The sequence below is a fragment of the Mesoplodon mirus genome, assembly GCF_964341445.2.
Source record: "Mesoplodon mirus genome assembly, chromosome: 2".
Taxonomy (NCBI): Eukaryota; Metazoa; Chordata; class Mammalia; order Artiodactyla; family Ziphiidae; genus Mesoplodon; species Mesoplodon mirus.
Window position 1 is genome coordinate 8,602,117 of NC_138977.1, and position 18,666 is coordinate 8,620,782.

Consider the following 18,666-nt stretch of genomic DNA (forward strand, 5'->3'; position numbering starts at 1 on the left):
CTAACAAATTGTGAGATATCCATGCAGTGGAAAATTACTCAACAATTAAAAAAAAAAGTATTTGTGTGTACAGATATACACAAAACATGAATAAATCTCAAAAACATTAAGTTGAGCAAAAAAGCCAGACAGAAAAGGGTACATACCAAATGAATTTATTTATTTAAACTTCAATAACTCGCAAAACTAACCTATGATGATAGAAAACCAGAACAGTGGTTGCTTCTGGCAGGTAAGGATTAACTGAAAGGGTATCACAAGGGAACTTTTGAGGTGATAGAAACATTCTCTACCTTGATTGGCTACTGGCTATATAAGGCTATACACTTTTCAAAACTCATTAAATTGTACATTAAAAATCTGTGTTTTATGGTATGTAACATTTACTTCAAGAAACAAAAATCACTGCAAAATTTTCAAAAAAATTGGCAACCCAATTTTTAAATTTACAAGGAGAAGCAAAGCATACAAATAGTCAAGACACTGTTGAAGAAGCAGGAAGGCAATAAGTTAGGAAAACACTTTCTGCACTAAAATCAAGACATTATAAATCCACTGTAATTTTAAAATGTAGTATTTATAAATGAGTAGCTAAATTGACCGATGGAATAGAGAGGCCCAAAGCAGAACCACACACAGATGGAAACTTGATTTATGCCAGAGATGACATCAAAAATCACTGAAACAGATTATTCAATGACTAGTACTGAAAGAACTGGTTATTCAAATGGAAATAAAATTGGATCCTTATCTTAATAAAGACACACAAAAAATAAACTCCAAACTGACTGAAGATTTAAATGTGAAGGGCAAAACTTCAAAACTTTTAGAAAAACATACAGGAGAATACTTTTATGACCTCATGTTAGGAAAGAACTTTTCAAACAAGATAAACCTGACAAATTAAAATTTTAAATTTCTGTTCATCAAAAGACATCAAAAGCAGAGTGGGGAAACAAAAGCCACAAAATGAATGATAAAACAAGGATAAACAGAATTTGTGAAGCACTCTTATGAAACTGTAAGAAAAAAAGATAACCATCACCCCCTAAAAAAATGGACAGAAAGCAAATAAACATTTCAGAGAAGAAAAGATTACAAAACAAATAAACAACAAAGAAAAACACAGAGGAAAGATGTCCTACCTCATTACTAGCACTATTAGCTCTTCGTTTTTCATTTATTATAAAAGGGGGTGGGTGATGCTTTAAAAAGTAGAGATGCAACAAATTACGTGGTAACACAAAATAAACAAGTGTTAAAATCAACATTCAGCCATATCTAAGACCAAACCCTTAGGTCACCACCATAGATTGAACTTCTCAGATGTCAGAATCTTGGGATTTTACCCCAAAAGTAGTTTTTACTATAATTTATCATTAAAACCACTAGTAAAAATTTTTTAAATTTGACATAATATAGGAAAATCAGTTCCTCAATACTGTCAGCCGATGGATTGATCCTGAGTTCACCATACACTTCATACACTTCATCTGTTATACTAAACAGATTCACTCTTTCAACTGAGGTTGGTAGACGGACATATTTAGGAGTTCCTCATTTTTGTTTAACACTATCTTCCTTTATTCTATATATTCTTTGCTATGTCTAGATCAAAGATGATTTATTACAGATATTGTACATGATTTCGGTTGTTTTCCAACCTTGTCAAATTTAACAAGGCAAACTCAACATTTTACTTTTTATCCATCCTTCAAGATGTGAAGAATTTCTAAAGAGAACTTTTTCCTGAAAGACTCATGGCCTAAATGGAATTAAATAACTAAACAATACTGTACAATAAGAATAGTTTTAAAGGTAATTTTTATTAATATTTGAATACTAATACAACTTCAAAGATTAATTCTAACCTCTATGCTATGATTTCTATTATTCTTTCTTGTATTATTTAAATTTTATAAATATTCACTGGCTCTAAGAAGATATAATATTCTTCCTAAAGTTATCTAGCTAACATATTCTATCTTAATATTAATCTTTATTTTATATCTATTTCCTTATACATTTATTATTTGAAATATTCTGATTATTTTTGTATATAAAATAATTTCTACAATCATTCATTATTGTTGCATTTTACTCTTACAATATTATTTACATTTATACTTCAACAGATCGATAGACGGTCAACACTTAGAATCTACAGAGATGTTTTTCATCCCAAACTACAGATAGAATGTAATCTGTTGGAAAGCGAATATCCAGGTAGTAGCAGTAAATCTGAATTATATGCCTTGTTCTTGTCGTTGGCATAGTTATGCTGATTCAACATGGTTTAACTTATATGACCACATTGCTGAATGTTTAGGGATGACAGCTGAAGTAGACATTTGTCTAGTCATCCTTCCAAAAGCCTTAGCCTGAACCAAAGACAAACATGTTGGCCAAATATTTTAGCTAACACCAAACTATGGTACATCCCTAAAAGGAAGTATGTAACCAAACATCTATCTCCTAGACAGAACCTTATATCCCATATCCACATAAATATATATAGAAATTCTTTATCTCCAAACTAAATTTTCCCAGATACAAAAACATAGAGATGGGATACAAAGATGCTCAATGGATTGTGTTATGGTTGTTCTTGTTCTTGTTGATTATAGTGACTTCTTATCCATAACGTTCTGCCACTTGTAAAACTTCATAGCAGCCTCTCACCACACATAGCCATATCCCATGCTCAGAGTACTTCTCCCATGGTGATAGCACTGCTTCAGAATAGAGTGGACAGGGCTTCCCTGGTGGCGCAGTGGTTGAGAGTCCGCCTGCCGATGCAGGGGACACGGGTTCGTGCCCCGGTCCGGGAAGATCCCACATGCCGTGGAGCAGCTGGGCCCGTGAGCCATGGCTGCCGAGCCTGCATGTCCGGAGCCTGGGCTCCACAACGGAAGAGGCCACAACAGTGAGAGGCCCACATACCGCAAAAAAACCAAACAAACAAACAAGCAAAAAAAAAAAAGAATAGAGTGGACAAAGTAGGCTTCTTGGTGAATTCTGAATACGAGACTAAAAACAAGATTATTTAAGGCATAAAAGGAATCGTTATAAATAGGAATCATTTGGCTAGAAGCAAAATGGTAAAAATAGAAAAAGAAGAGGAAAAGAAAAAACATGTTCACAATAGTTTAGCTCAGTTTGTGCGCTATTCTAAAGCGAACAAACTTCCACTTGTATCAATGGAGACATGAGAATTAACTCAGAGAATAGATCATGCACATTAAAAAAAAAAGAAAAAAAAACAAACAAACACCCTAAAGAATGATTTGCCTTGAACCTTCAGACCTCACCCATTTTCAAATTGCCCAACCATAACAGAGAAGCAAGAATATGATTCTCAAATAGTTTGGTCTCAGGGGGCTTCAGATTCCGAAAAATTATTGATGACCCCAAAGAGATTTCATTTATGTAGGCTATATATATTGATACTTACCATATTAGAAATTGAAAAAGAATTTTTAAAAATGAATTTATTTATTTATATTTCTGGCTGTGTTGGGTCTTTTTTGCTGTGCGCGGGCTTTCTCTGGTTGCAGCGAGTGGGGGCTCCTCTTCATTGTGGTGCACGGGCTTCTCATTGCAGTGGCTTCTCTTGTTGCAGAGCATGGGCTTTAGGCCTGTGGGCTTCAGTAGTTGTGGCGCATGGGCTCAGTAGTTGTGGCTCGTGGGCTCTAGAGTGCAGGTTCAGTAGTCCTGTACGGGCTTAGTTGCTCCGCGGCATGTGGGATCTTCCCCAGCCAGGGCTCAAACCCGTGTCCCCTGCATTGGCAGGTGAATTCTTAACCACTGTGCCACCAGGGAAGCCCTGAAACAGAAATTTTTTAAATGTTTATTTTAAACGTTTTAATAAATCCATTACACATTAACACAAGTGGTATGCTTTTATGAAAATAACTGCATTTTCCAAAATAAAAAATTTAGTGAGAAGTATTGTAAACTTTTGCAAGTATCTTTAATGTCTGGCTTAATAAAACACAATTGGATTTTCATATCTGCTTCTAAATTCAATCTATAAGCAATATATTGCTTTGAACTATTATAAAGAAAATCCAACCTCACACAGATGTGCAGTTGGAAAAGGGTGGAGTATTTCACATTCTTCTCACATAATTGTGGATATTCTTCTTTGACACTATACCAAAATTTAACAAATGATGATTTCATAAAAGTTGGAGGATTGACACTACTTGACTTCAAGTCTTACTATAGAGTAATCAAGACAGTATGGTATTGGCAAGATAACAGACAAATTAGATCATTAGGACAGAATAGAGCACCCAGAAATGAACCCACATAAATATAGTCAACTGATCTCTGACAAAGCAGTAAAGGCAATACAATGGAGCAAAAATCATCTTTTCAACAAAGGTGCTAAACCAACAGGGCATCCACATGCAAAAAGATTAATCTAGACCCAAACGTATACCCTTCACAAAAATTAACTCAAAATGGATTATAGACCTAAATGTAAAATGCAAAACTAACTTCTAGAACATAGCATAGAAGAAAACGTAAATGACCTTGGGTATGATGATGACTTTTTAGATACAATAGCAAAGGCATGATCCATGAAAGAAAGAATTGCTAAGCAGAATTTCCTTAAAATTAAAAACTTCTGCTCTGCAAAAGACAACACCAAGAGAATGAGAAGTCACAGACTGGGAGAAAATATTTGCAAAATACACATCTGATGAAGGAGTGTTATCCAAAATATACAGAGAGCACTTAAAACTCAACAATAAGGAAACAAACAATATAATTTTAAAATGGGCCAAAGAACCAAAGAGATACCTCACCAAAGAAGATACACAGAGGGAAAATAAACATATGAAAAGATATTACACATCATATGTCATCAGGAAAATGAAAATTTAAAAAAAATGAGATACCACTATAACTATTTGGTCATTCTTGGCCAAAATCTAGAAAAACGATAACACTAAATGCCAGTGGGGAAGTAGAGCAACAGGACTTCTCATATATTGTTGGTGGGAATGGAAAATGACACAGCTACTTTGGAAGACAGTTGGTAGTTGCTTACAAAACTAAACATACTCTTGTCATACCACCCAGCAGTCATACTTTTTGGTATGTGGAGTTGAAAATTTATGTCCATGCAAAAACCTGCACATAAGTGTTTATAGCAGCTTTATTCATAATTGCCAAAACTTGGAAGCAAGCAGGATGTCCTTCACTAGCTAAATGGTTAAATAAACTATGGTACATCCAGACAGTGGAATACTGTTCAGCACTAAAAAGAAATAAACTATCAAGCCATGGACAGACATGGAGTAATAGTAAATGCATATTACTATGGGAAAGAAGTCAATGTGAAAAGGCTATATACTGTAGGATTCCAAATATATAACATTCTGGAAAAGGAAAAACCACGGAGACAGCAAAAAGATCAGTGGTTGCCAGGGGTTAAGGGTGGGGAGAGGGATAAATAGGCGGAGCACAGAGGATTTTTTAAGGCAGTGAAAATACACTGTATGATATAATAATGGTGGATCCGCTTCATTATACATTTGTCCAAGCCCACAGAATATACAACAGCAAGAGTGAACTCTGATATGAACAACAGACTTCGGGTGATAACAATGTGTCAGTGTAGGTTCATCCATTGTAACAAATGTACCACTCTAGCAGGGGATGTTGATACTGGGAGTCTATGTATGTGTGGAGGCAGGGGGTATAGAAATCTTTGTAGCTTTCTCTCAATTTTGTTGTCAATTTAAACTGCTCTAAATATATATATATATATATGTTAATTTTTAAATTTAACTTAAAGAAAACAAAACAGTGGAAGGCTACACACAAATCTAACATAAGTGCGTCTGGGTAATAGGGAAAACAGAGACATGAGTGAAAGCTAGACTTGGAAACGTATACTTTAGTAGATTCTTAAATTTTGTGTCACAAAAGTTATGTATTGCCAACTCATAACAAAATAAAATAACAAGTATATAATATAATCTTTTTTATAATCACACAGATATAATAGAGCAAAATATTAATGACACTCACCTCTGTGATTTTTTTGGTCATTTACTTATTTATGATTTTTATTCTCTTTGTTTACTTATTTGTACTTTGTGAGTTTTCTACAATAGATATGTATTATCTGTGTAATTTTAAGTAGTTTCAAAAACTTATCATCCCACTTCCCCAAATTAATGGAGAATAATTTCAGTAGTATCTCAGTATAAGCACTTTGAGCAACCTCAGGAATGTTTATGAATACTTGGCCCCCCAAAGTAAATTTTCTCTATATGTGTTCTGCTGAAGATCCTGTCAATGAAGAGTACACAGCATGAACTTTAAAAGAGCAAACTGCTTATTATTTTCAAACTACCAAATGCATTTTTTAAAATGTTTATTTTTTCTTTATTTTCATTTTTTATTTGTTGAAGTATAGTTGACTTACAGTATCATGTTAGTTTCAGGTATACAGCACAGTGATTCAGATATATACATATTCAGATATACATACATATCTATAATAGATATATATATATATATTCTTCTTCAGACTCTCTTCCCTTATAGGTTATTACAAAATATTGAGTATAGTTCCCTGTGCTATACAGTAGGTCCTTGTTGGTTATCTATTTTATATATAGTAGTGTGTATATGTGAATCCCAACCTCCTAATTTATCCCTCACCCCACCCCATTTTCCTCTTTGGTAACCATCCATTTGTTTTCTGTCTGTGAGTCTTTTTCTATTTTGGAAATAAGTTAATTTGTATCTTCTTTTTTAAATATATTCCACATATAGGCGATCATTTTTTAAATTTTACACCAATCTACTTTCTTTCCCAGAAACCAATTTCACTACTTAATATCTAGTTAATGAGTGAAAAGAAAGTTGCATTATATATCCATTCACATTTATTTTTGTGTTGAAAGATAAGACAGAAATATTTCATTTTCACAGACTCCCCTAGAATATCTTTTCTCAATAGCCTTGTCTTTACTGCTTAAACTCATTTGGATTCTCTTCCAATACTTGTCCATTTATAAAGATGAAAAGCGTAAAACTATTTTATTAGAAATATTGATTTTAAATTTAAAACTGTTGGGAATAAATTGCTTGTTTAAGAAAAGCTGGAGGGGAAACAGCAAACTAGGGTGTTCTGTGTAAATAAGCACTGTTAGGGCATGCCATTCTTATAATTTCTGTGAACAGATAGTGTGCAATCAAGTGTAATTCTCTGAACCTCAGCTGCAAAGAATAAGGAAAGCTGCGGCGCAGTATTGTCATAGTCTATGTTCATCAACAACTTAAATTCGTGGCACATACATAATACTAGCACATTCATTGTTCTCCCTCCTTGTCCACTAGATACACTGGCAAATAAACATTTTGCCATAGGAAGATCACAAAATGCTTTCAGAAAATGTCTGCAACATACTCTAAAGGAAACAAAGGGAGCCTTTAATCAGGTCCAATAAGCAATGATCCAATATCGTTCAACAAACACTGCTCCAGCTCCCAAAAATCTGGTCTGTCACTGTGCAAGAAGGATTCTCCCATCAAGTGTTGAAGGAGCCCTTATCAAGGAATGACCTGAGCTCTTCTTAGTATGTCCTTCAGTGAAGAGATAAACACTTGTCTCCAAAGGACTTCCTAGAACTCTGCACAGTGTGGGTAAGAGAAGGCTGAAAAAGTACAGCCTCTTTTAAAAGAAAAACAAGTCATGCTGTGCATCATTTTAAGCATAAGAGTGGTAATTCATATGCTGGTAAATGCCATTAATCTGGAAGTTTTCAGCAACTACTAAATACATTCATTTCTTTGTTAGATATTCCACATAAGTGAATGTTACTAATTACAGAAGCCATTATCTCAAAGCAGTTTTTTTTCCATTCTAAACATGTACAAAGAGTCTATCGCACCACATTATCATTTTTTAAATAAAGAGTATTATAAACATAATTTCACTCTTTAAATCTATGGAGACTCATGTAAAGTCCTATGAAGCAAGGATTGAGGGGTGTAAGACTGTCTGTTCCTATACGCTACATGCCACTGATGGCTGGGCTGTGTTTTTATAGTTTTTCTGTCAACTTTTTGCATTCTTCTCTTTTCCCTGCTATTTGCTATTAATTCAACTTACTAACAGTATGTGCTGCCTCTTTTTCAGACACTGGGTGAGACCTGAATGGTAGCGTTCAACTTCTCTTACAGACCCCAGTGTGCTCTGGGCAGGTCTTTTGTGTTCAGAAGCTTTTGTCAATTACTTCCAGGCTTAAAACAAAATATGTTATAGGTTAAATCTGACTTCTGGAAAAGTGGTGGATTAATTTAATATAATTCCAGAATTTTATTAACTGTTTTAACATTCTAACCTTCATATTGTCACAAAAGACAACAGTATAGTTAAGTCAAAATTCTATGGCTTGGGGACTTCCCTTGTGGTCCAGTGGCTGGGACTGCGTGCTCCCAATGCAGGGTGCCTGGGTTCAATCCCTGGTCAGGGAACTAGATCCCACATGCCACAACTAAGAGTTTGCATGCAGCAACTAAAGATCCTGTATGCTGCAACTAAGACCTCCCAAATAAATAAATATTTTAAAAAAATTCTATGGCATGAATAAAACAAAACAAACAAAACCAAAATGAAACAAAATTCTATGGCATAATCTTCTCAAGGTTGTCACTGTTTTCAAAATGATGAACTCACTCAGGTTCCCAAAGCACATCCCTCAGAACACAGGATATTCATAGGTGATATAGTGAGTAGTACTACTTAGAACCAGTTCTGGGGCCTCTACCATAGGTACTCCCCATCACCCTCAGTGCTCTGGGCTTCCTCAGGACCAAGAGGGTAGACTTTGGATGAAGAGACTGTGGTGTCCACAAACATGCAAGCAAAACTTCTCCTGGGGCAGGAAGAGAAGTGGGAAAGAGACTCAGAAAGCAGAGAACCAGGGCACAAAATGCCAAGGAATCCAAAAATTCTAAATGTAAGTCTGCATTCCAGGTCATTTTGTAGGTATGTCAGTCAAGGTAAGAACATGGAACACATGTTAACAATTTGTTAGCTTAATGTATAGCTCTTAAATATATTGGCATTCGATATATAGGTGCTCATTTGTACTTATATTTCAGCAAGGCAAATAACTGATCCACTGTAACTTCTACAAATTCTGTGAAAGCAGAGAAACTTCTTACTTTGTTCACTGCTATAGCTCCAGGACCAAACACATAACTGATGATGAAAACGGTACCCCAGGGTTAAAAAAAAAAAAAGTTTGAGAAATGCTACCTTTTGCATTCTCCTTTGGAGGATTAACTGTGCAAATTAGCATTTTAAAGGCTTTGAGAAGCTACAATTTTAAGCAAGCCCTGCCCACCCCTCCACCCCCCCCACCCCTCCACCGCTCCACCCCTCCACCCTCCACACACACACCTCCCCACCCCCCAGAGACCTTCTCACATCTACTTTATGGTAGAAGTCTTTTAGGAATTGATCAAATCGATGACATATATCTACCAGCCCACTTTGGGAGCAACTCAAGACACCTAGAATGGACATAATTTACCCTCAAATATGGCCCCAGATACAATCCAAACATTACAAAAAGCTAAGAAATATATTGGATACTCTTGAAGGAAATAAATATAAGATTTTCTTTTTCATGAATTTAATGATAGCAAAAAAAATAATCTTTTCCTGAAATTTTTCTACCTGAGAATAGACAGTTTAGAAAGGGATGCAGAGAGAAAAAGTAACAAACATCATATTAAATTCAAGGTGAGAATAAACATCCTATAAATTTTAATACTCATTCAACACCTCATTTATTAATTTAAAGTGTAATTTATCTGTTGTCACTAATCTGGATTCAAATGCTGACCAATTCAGCACTTTTAGTTTAAGCATGAAGATCTATTGTAATTAATACCTATGCTGATTATGATTAACACTTGGCATCAGAGCAAGGCAGAGTGGGAAGTTTACATTATAGACTTTTAGTTTAACCTGGAACTACAGAAAAAAGTGGGGATGTATATTAGGACTCTTTCAGAGACAAGTCAAATATATCCTATTCAAACTAACTTAACTACATAAAAGGAGTTACTGCCTGATGTAACTGGGAAGCATATGGATGCCATTGACCTTGGAAATAACTGAATTAAGGAATTCAACTCACTCCTCTCTCCTCTGTTCTTCTGCTTCTTTTCCCCATTCCCTCTCCCCTCTCCTCATGTCTCTTACTCTTTCACACAGCTCCAAGTTATAGCATCACAGCTCAGAAACCCCAAAGGACAGAGCACGTCAACTTTCAGTATATAAAAACTCAGGGAAAGAAGTCTCATTGGCCAGGCTTGGGTCACATGTTCCATTAGATCAACTGCTAAGACCTAGACAGGTATGCCACTGCTTGACATCAATGACATCATGGGGTGAGATAAATCTACACATGGCAGGTAGTCTTACCAGAAGAGGGGAAAGGAATGCTTGACATACACAACTTCAGTTGTCCCAGGCAGAGTGTAATTCACAACACTCTTCAAGTGTCTACAAAGGAGGATGAGAAAGATCATTAAGAATTAACTTATAGGGCTTCCCTGGTGGCGCAGTGGTTGAGAGTCCGCCTGCCGATGCAGGGGACGCGGGTTCGTGCCCCAGTCCAGGAAGATCCCACATGACGCGGAGCGGCTAGGCCCGTGAGCCATGGCCCCGGAGCCTGTGCTCCACAATGGGAGAAGCTGCAACAGTGAGAGGCCCGCGTACCGCAAAAGAAAAAAAATTAACTTCTAAAAAATAAAATTAGATTAAAAAAAATAAGATAAAGATGAGATACATATATATACAATGGAGTATTACTCAGCCATAAAAAGGAACAAAACTGGGTCATTTGTAGAGATGTGGATGGACCTAGAGACTGTCATACAGAGTGAAGTAAGTCAGAAAGAGAAAAACAAATATCATATATTAATGCATATATATGGAATCTAGAAAAATGGTACAGATGAACTTATTTGCAAAGCAGAAATAGAGACACAGACGTATAGAACAAACGTATGGATACCAAGCAGGGAAGGGGTGGGTGGGATGAACTGGGAGATTGGAATTGACATATATACACTACTTTGTGTAAAATAGACAACTAATGAGAACCGGCTGTATACCACAGGGAACTCTATTCAATGTTCTGTGGTGACCTAAATAGGAAGGAAATCCAAATAAAGGGGATATATGTATACGTATAGATGATTCACTTTGCTGCACAGTAGAAACTAACACAACATTATAAAGCAACTATACTCCAATTAAAAAATGAAATAAAAAAAAAGAATTATCTTCTAGTCAAGAGGTCAACAAGGCAAGTCAGGACAATAGGGAAGAGACAGCTTCAGAGACAGAGGCACACACAACAGCTACCCCTTCCTAGTTATGCTACGGAGACAGAATAGACTAGTTTCTTGTCATGGTCTCTTGGAGTTCAGCCTCACAGAAAAATGAAACACTGCTTTGAAAATAATGTAATGAAGGTGCAAGTACAGAGATTGACATTGGTAATTATTTATTTTGCTTTTACATTATCCTAATTTCTTATGAGGTCATTATCTGACGAAAAGGCACATAATAAAAGCACCTTTGATTCACTTTGTTATAAAGCAGAAACTAATAAAAAAAAATCAAAAAAAAAAAAAAAGCACCTTCTACCCGGATTCCAGCACAAACTATTGCTAACTCGCTATGTGACCTTGGCTAAGTCACTTCATCTCTTTGTTCCTATCATATAAGAAGTTTGGACTAAATCACCTCTCAAACTTCATTTGACGATAACATTTTATTATTGTGTAGAAGTCTTTTTGCAAAGCTTTAGCTACTATGCTTCAAAAATATAGGGCACAATAAATCCAGCTTCTTTTGTTAGTGCTTGCTGGTTCTCTTCCCCTTGAGTCCTTCTCACAGGATGAATTTGAAACTTTTCAGTTCACCAATGTGCTTCTTATATATACTAAGACTTTAAGCTCAGCTCTAAAATCAAAATGCTAGTATTAAAAACAAAAAGAATCGCTTTTATTTAACATTTTCACAGAAAATTTTTAGCTATTAAAATTTAGCTATATAATTAAAATTTAAATAACCATTGTAATGTAAAATAGATTTCAGATAAAATCTATCCTAAAGAAAAGATGGAAGAGAGATTTAAGGGAGAGATTGAATAAGAGGAATAGGATGTATGGGGAGGGAGAGGAAGCAAGGAAGAAGTGAAGGAAGGAGAGAAATAAATTGTTTAGCTTTAGGTAATGTGGGAACAGCCTTTGGAAACCAAAAGCTCAGTTAAAACTGCCATTTGAATTTGAAAAATACAATCAAGGAAGGCAACTTTTATCATCCCTTGTATCACACGTAATGTCTACTAAATCTCCCAGACAATAAACACAGATCAAATTATCTTTATTATACACACTCGCGCTCCTCACCTTCCTCCCAACCTCCCAATACAATACAAAAGTCACAGGCAGCTGACTTAGCCGCCAGCCACCTACACTGTGGGCTGGGCTGCAGGCATTAAGGAGTCTGAGGTGCAAATGACCAATTCTGCTCTGTAGCCCATGCTTCACATTGCACTAAACAGTAGGGTTCTTCCTGCTTTTCCTTCAGGGGATAAAAGTTTGCTTTCACATTGGGTGAACCAACTTCAGAGTGCCCTTTCTCAGGACTTCCTAATATGTGAGAATGATAAACATTTCTTATTATTAAAAATGTAAAAGATGACTTCAGAGACACTGGTCACTTGAGTATATGACCACTCAAAACTGTAACCTATAAGAATTGGGGGATTTAAAAGGAGCTTTGTATGGATAACATGCCCAGACTAAAGACCCTACAAGGGCTGTAGTCCACGGGTGTAAATAAACTGAATGTCTGGAAATACCCAGGTTAGCTGCATACAAATATGCAAAAAAAAAAAATTGAACATATAGAACATGTTCAAATTTCTTATTACTTTGATAAGCACCAACTCTGCTTTCCATGCCCAGAAGGGTGGCTACAATTGACTGAAGCAGAGCTCCCAGCACCTTGAGGAGCTTCAGATCTCTTATCTCTATACAAATTCTTGCAGGTTTCTAGGTCTGCTGAGTATCTTTTTAAAGCCTTGCTATACCTCTGTACTCTCATACTTACAGCTCAGTAAACAGTGTTATTGCTTACTTCAATAAATGGGTTTATTGAGCATTTGAAGGATAACTGAAGGTTTGAGTCTCTACCCATCCCGGCAACAGCAAAGGGTGAGTTAATTAAAAGCTTAACTAATTTTCCTCACCCACATGGCCTTTTCTTGTGGCCTGGCTCCCAGCCAAGTCCTGAAGGGAAGCCAAAGCTGCCAAAGACAGCTCCCCAGCTGCTGGGAAATGTGGGGCTCAGATTATTACATAGTGGCCAGATTACTATATGTTAAAATCAAATAAAAAATAGATTTTTAATAGATAACTGACACTTACTAACATGTTATCATTTTCTTAAGTTTATTAGCAGTATGAGGTTCTCATCACACAAAACCACCACTCTTCACATCCACAATTGTTAAAGCATGCAGAGGCTGTTTCTTGCCCCAAAACATTTTCCCCAGATATTGAACTGACATGTTTTGCAAATAATAAAAGTGAAACCATCTTTGAAGCAGTAGCACAGAAAATACAATCATACAGCTCCACAAAGAGAGTAAAAGAGAAACTTTGCCCAGTTGGCGACATATTAAATTTTTCAAAACTGTTGATTCTAAAAATAAAACCATTTTACCATTTTTGTAAAAGAAAGAAAGGAAAATCTTTTCTAGTTGTAATATTCTGCTTTCTAGAAACCAAAAGAAATGATCGATTCTCATTAAAGGGATAGGGGATGGAGTATTGTTTGGGCTGAGCCAAGAATGTTTACAGTAAATGTGGAAAAAAAATTCTTGAGCAAATATATGTATCAAAAAGCATGTTAGGGGCTTCCCTGGTGGCGCAGTGGTTAAGAATCCACCTGCCAATGTAGGGGACACAGGTTCGAGCCCTGGTCCGGGAAGATCCCACATGCTGTGGAGCAACTAAGCCCATGCACCACAACTACTGAGCCTGCGCTCTAGAGCCCACGAGCCACAACTACTGAGCCCCTGTGCCACAACTACTGAAGCCCGCACCCCTAGAGCCCGTGCTCCACAAGAGAAGCCACCGTAGTGAGAAGCCCACACACTGCAACCAAGAGTAGCCCCCGTTCGCTGCAACTAGAGAGAGCACGCACAGCAAAGAAGGCCCAACACAGCCAAAAATAAAATTAATTAATTTTTTTAAAGTATGTTAGTTGAAATGGCAAAGGCATACAAAGTTCAATGGCAAAACAGAATCTTTCCTTGAACCTCCATGACAGTTATGTCATTTCTCCACTTGACCTTAGCAAATAATTATAGTTTCACATAAGCCAAATAGGCTCCAAAGAAAGGAAATTCTTCATCCTACCTGTGTCACTTCAGGGTGTGTGCTGCAGGGGTGAAGGGAAGAGTGGGTTGGTACAAACCACTATCTGATAAAATGTAAATTGCTGCTCCAGCTTCCCTCCTGCCAGAGCACGTGGGACTTGACTCCACGGCTCTCACCATTCATTTGCTCATCATCTTCTTCAGGTGTCTCTCTCCCCACAGATCCATTAATTTTTCAAAGATAAAATATGTCTTTTATCCCCAGTATCTTTCAAAATACCTGAAACTCAAAGTTTGTTAAACTAAAGATTTCAATGTTCAATTTACTCATTAATATAGTAATTCCAGGAATCTTGGTTTAAAAAATCATATAATGGAGAAAACAGGTCTCATATCTCACTCAAACCATAAATATAATAGCAGAATTCCCTAAATGACAATTACTTCCATAATACACCTATAACCACAGGTTCATATATAAAGCCCAAGAAGTGTAAAGGAAACTAGAGAAAAATACTCTGTTCATTTCCTTTCTATGCATCTGTTGATGGAATCATATTTTGAGCTACCTTCATTCTCTACACATTGAACTCCTGCCTACCTGGAACATCAGATATGAGTGTCTCATTCCCTGTTATTGACCTCCTAGATACCAGACATTTGGTTTGTTTCTGATACCTGGTTCTACACTATAACCATTTAGGATAGCATAGAATGTGAATTATTTCATCTTCAATTTTCTCAAGAAACATATGATGAATTTCCACCTAAAACACTAGTTTAAAAAATACATATTACGTGATTAATACAAAAACCTGATTATTGAAACCAGAAATGACTTTCTCAGCATATCAAATTATCTCTTTTATCCTTTTCAAGATTATTCTTGAGACAATAGATAAGCATCTTCAAATACTGTACACATCAATGGTATTAACAAATAATTCCCTGAGGTAGTATATAATGATTATTATTTTCTTCATTTTGTAGATAAAGTGATTGAGAGAAACAAGATTATTTTCCCAACTTCTCAAAAAAATAGAAAATGTAACGTTAACACACCAAACCCGCTGGTTATCACGGATCCTATTTACCTCCCTCCAAAAAAGGATTTGAAGTTATACACCATAAATGGAAAGAAAGAGAGCTAATGTTTTCTGAGTACCTAAAATGTGCTGAACGCTGTGCTAATAACTCAGATAATAATTAAAACAATGAAGAAAATAGTGTTGGTCTCATTTTACACATGAGAAGCCTAAGACACAGAAGGATGTTTTTTCCAAGATCACATAGCTGGGAAGTATTACCATCTAAATTTGCTCAGAATTTGAACCCAGGTCTTTCCAACACCAAGGCTGATACCATTTCCTCTATAGTATTCTAACATAGGTATAATTAAACCAGAAGCACATAATCCCAAATGAATGAATGAATGAATGAATAAATAAATAAAAGGCAAACCGCAAAAAAAGCAAGCTATAAAAGGCTGGAGAAAGAGAAGATAAATACATATTCCCAAAATACACATATTGAAAAAAACCTATTGCATTTTAACCCAAATCTTAGGTCTGCATTATGAGCCAAGGCAAAGAGGGAAATCAGAGGGGTAGCAGCTCTTATTTATCTAGTAAAAAGAAGACTGTCAGTCTATCAAGAAGGAGAAGCAGCTTACAAGTTCTAAGAGGGATTTCTTATGTATGTCACAAACTGAACCTCATACAGTAGAATCCATTTTCTCTGTAGCAGTTATCCAAAGATCCAGAGGTGTCATTCATGTCGCTGTTTCTTCACAGATCCACTTCCATAGCCAGGTACAGGCAAACCAAAAATAAGGTGCTGATAGCACAATTGAAGAAACACAATAATGTCCCCATACAAAGCTCTAACTTCCTCAAATCATTAGATCTGAGTCTTTCTCATCCCACATTCATTAGCAAAACACCTTTCTGATAACAAGTAAGAATGGGCATGCTGCCTCTGCCAGAACTACTGGTCATTCTTTAAGTCATTTAGCCCGTCAGTCAATCAGTCAGCCAACAAATATGTATTGAGTGCCCATCACGTGCCAAGTACTGTGCTCGGTACAAGTGAGCTCGACAGATCTTGTCCACTTTGGGAAGTGGACTCTTTCGTGGAGGAAACAGTTTACCTAGTCACTCAAATGCTTATATTCAAACTCCAGTACTTGTTATGAAGGCATTACAAAGTGCCAGGAGAATAAAGCAGAAACTAATACACCATTGTAAAGCAATTATACTCCAATAAAGATGTTAAACAAACAAACAAATAAATAAATAAAATGAAAAATAAATAAATAAAAATAAAGTGCTATGAGAGCCAGTAATAGGGACATGATCTAGCTTAGAGCAGAGGCAGGGAACAGGTTTAAGAAATGCATCCCTCCCTGAGTTGAGTTCCGTGCTCCATGAAGGCATTTGACCTCACCCAGCTGCCCGAGCTGCTTAAGCTTTATTACCAGAGGCTCTTTCCCTAAGCCCAGTACTATCACTTGCTCAACTATGGCAGAGTGGTAAAGAATTACTTTCAACATCATGAATTTTCATTCACATTGAAAGGTGATATTTACATTCAGTACCAATCCTTCAACAACCAGAGTGATCTGGAAAAGGAGATGCAGAAAATGAATCCATACAAGATTGATATAGGCTTAGTATAGTCCCACAGACCAAATCAACACAATACAGTGCATCTGGGAGCTTTCCAGGCTCAGGAAAAAGAACTGGTGTTTGACATTGACATGACAGACTATGATGATGTGAGGAGACATTGTAGTTGTGCAGACATGTGTTCTAAGTGCTGGACCCTCATGACGATGGCCATACACATCATCAACCGAGCATTGAAGGAGGACTTTGGATTTAAACATCATCTCTGGGTATATTCTGGAAGGAGAGATGTTAATTTTTGGGTCTGTGATGAATCAGTTAGAAAACTGTCCTCTGCAGTACATTCTGGGATATCTGAATGTTTGAATCTTGTAAAGGGTGGTCAGGACGTTAAAAAGAAAGTTCATCGAAGTAACAAAAATTCACCCTTTTGTCAGAAAATCTATAAACATAATGAAAAATACTTTGAAGAATATGCTTTGGTAGATTAAGATATTCTTGAGAATAAAGAAAGCTGGGATAAGATTTTAACCCTTGTTCCTGAAACAATGCACGATGAACTACAACAAAGCTTCCAAAAGCATCACAATTCACTTCAGCATTGGGGGCACTTGAAGAAAGCAGCCAGCAGGTATCAGAATAACAGCAAAAATGACCCTGGCTTGAGTGGGAGATCATACTCCAGTACTGTTTTCCACAACTGGATATCAATGTTAGCAAAGGAATCAATCATTTACTGAAGAGCCCTTTTAGTGTTCATCCTAAAACAGGTTGCATTTCTGTGCCTATTGATTTACAGAAAGTGGATCAGTTTGATCCATTTGCTGTCCCAACCATAAGTTCCATTTGCCATGAATTGGATGTTAATTTCACTAATGAAGAAGAAAAAGAGAATGGAACTGAAACTGATATCAAACATAGAACCAGAGATTATAAGAAGACCAGTCTAGCTCCTTTTGTAAAAGTTTTTGAGCAGTTTCTTGAAAACCTGGATAAATCTTGAAAAGGAGAACTTCTCAATAAGAGTGATTTATAAATAAAAAGACTTCTGAAAACAACTACTCCCTTTATACCAATGTGAATATCTTCTACCTTCAACCAAGAATCAAATACTTCAAGAGCCATTTAACAAATATAGCAGAACTAAAAAAAAGAAAGAAAAGAAAAGAAAAAGAGAAATGCATTCCTGAAAAAATGACATATGAGCTGAGATCTGACTTGCTTGCCGATTAGTCATCATGTGTACAGTGTCACCTTAGAGACCAAGAATTAAGTATACAAAGAAGCCTAACAATCACAACTTTGAAGAAGTTTAAATTCAATTACACAGAAAAGACACGTACACATGAGAAGTTTAATACAAGAAAGCATTAGAAAGGCATGAAATATGTGGCACAAATAAGTGATAAAAGGCAAAGGGACTGATGAATCATTAGGGGCTGGTGTAACCCAGAAAGAGTTCTCAGAGAAGGCAGGACAGGATGTAGACCCTACAACAATGTTTTCAAATGTTTTTGACTAAAACACACAATAAGAAATACATTTTACTGAGTCACTTTGCTGTTCAGTAGAAATTAACACTGTAAATC

General features: G+C 36.2%; 1 pseudogene across 1 annotated transcript; it reads left to right on the forward strand.

Annotated features, from left to right (window-relative positions):
- The first annotated feature begins 16,875 nt into the window (after positions 1-16,875).
- LOC309793178 (DNA primase small subunit-like) lies at positions 16,876-18,113 on the forward strand (annotated as a pseudogene). Its single transcript has one exon. The product of its transcript is annotated as a DNA primase small subunit-like (transcript).
- The last annotated feature ends 553 nt before the right edge of the window (positions 18,114-18,666 follow it).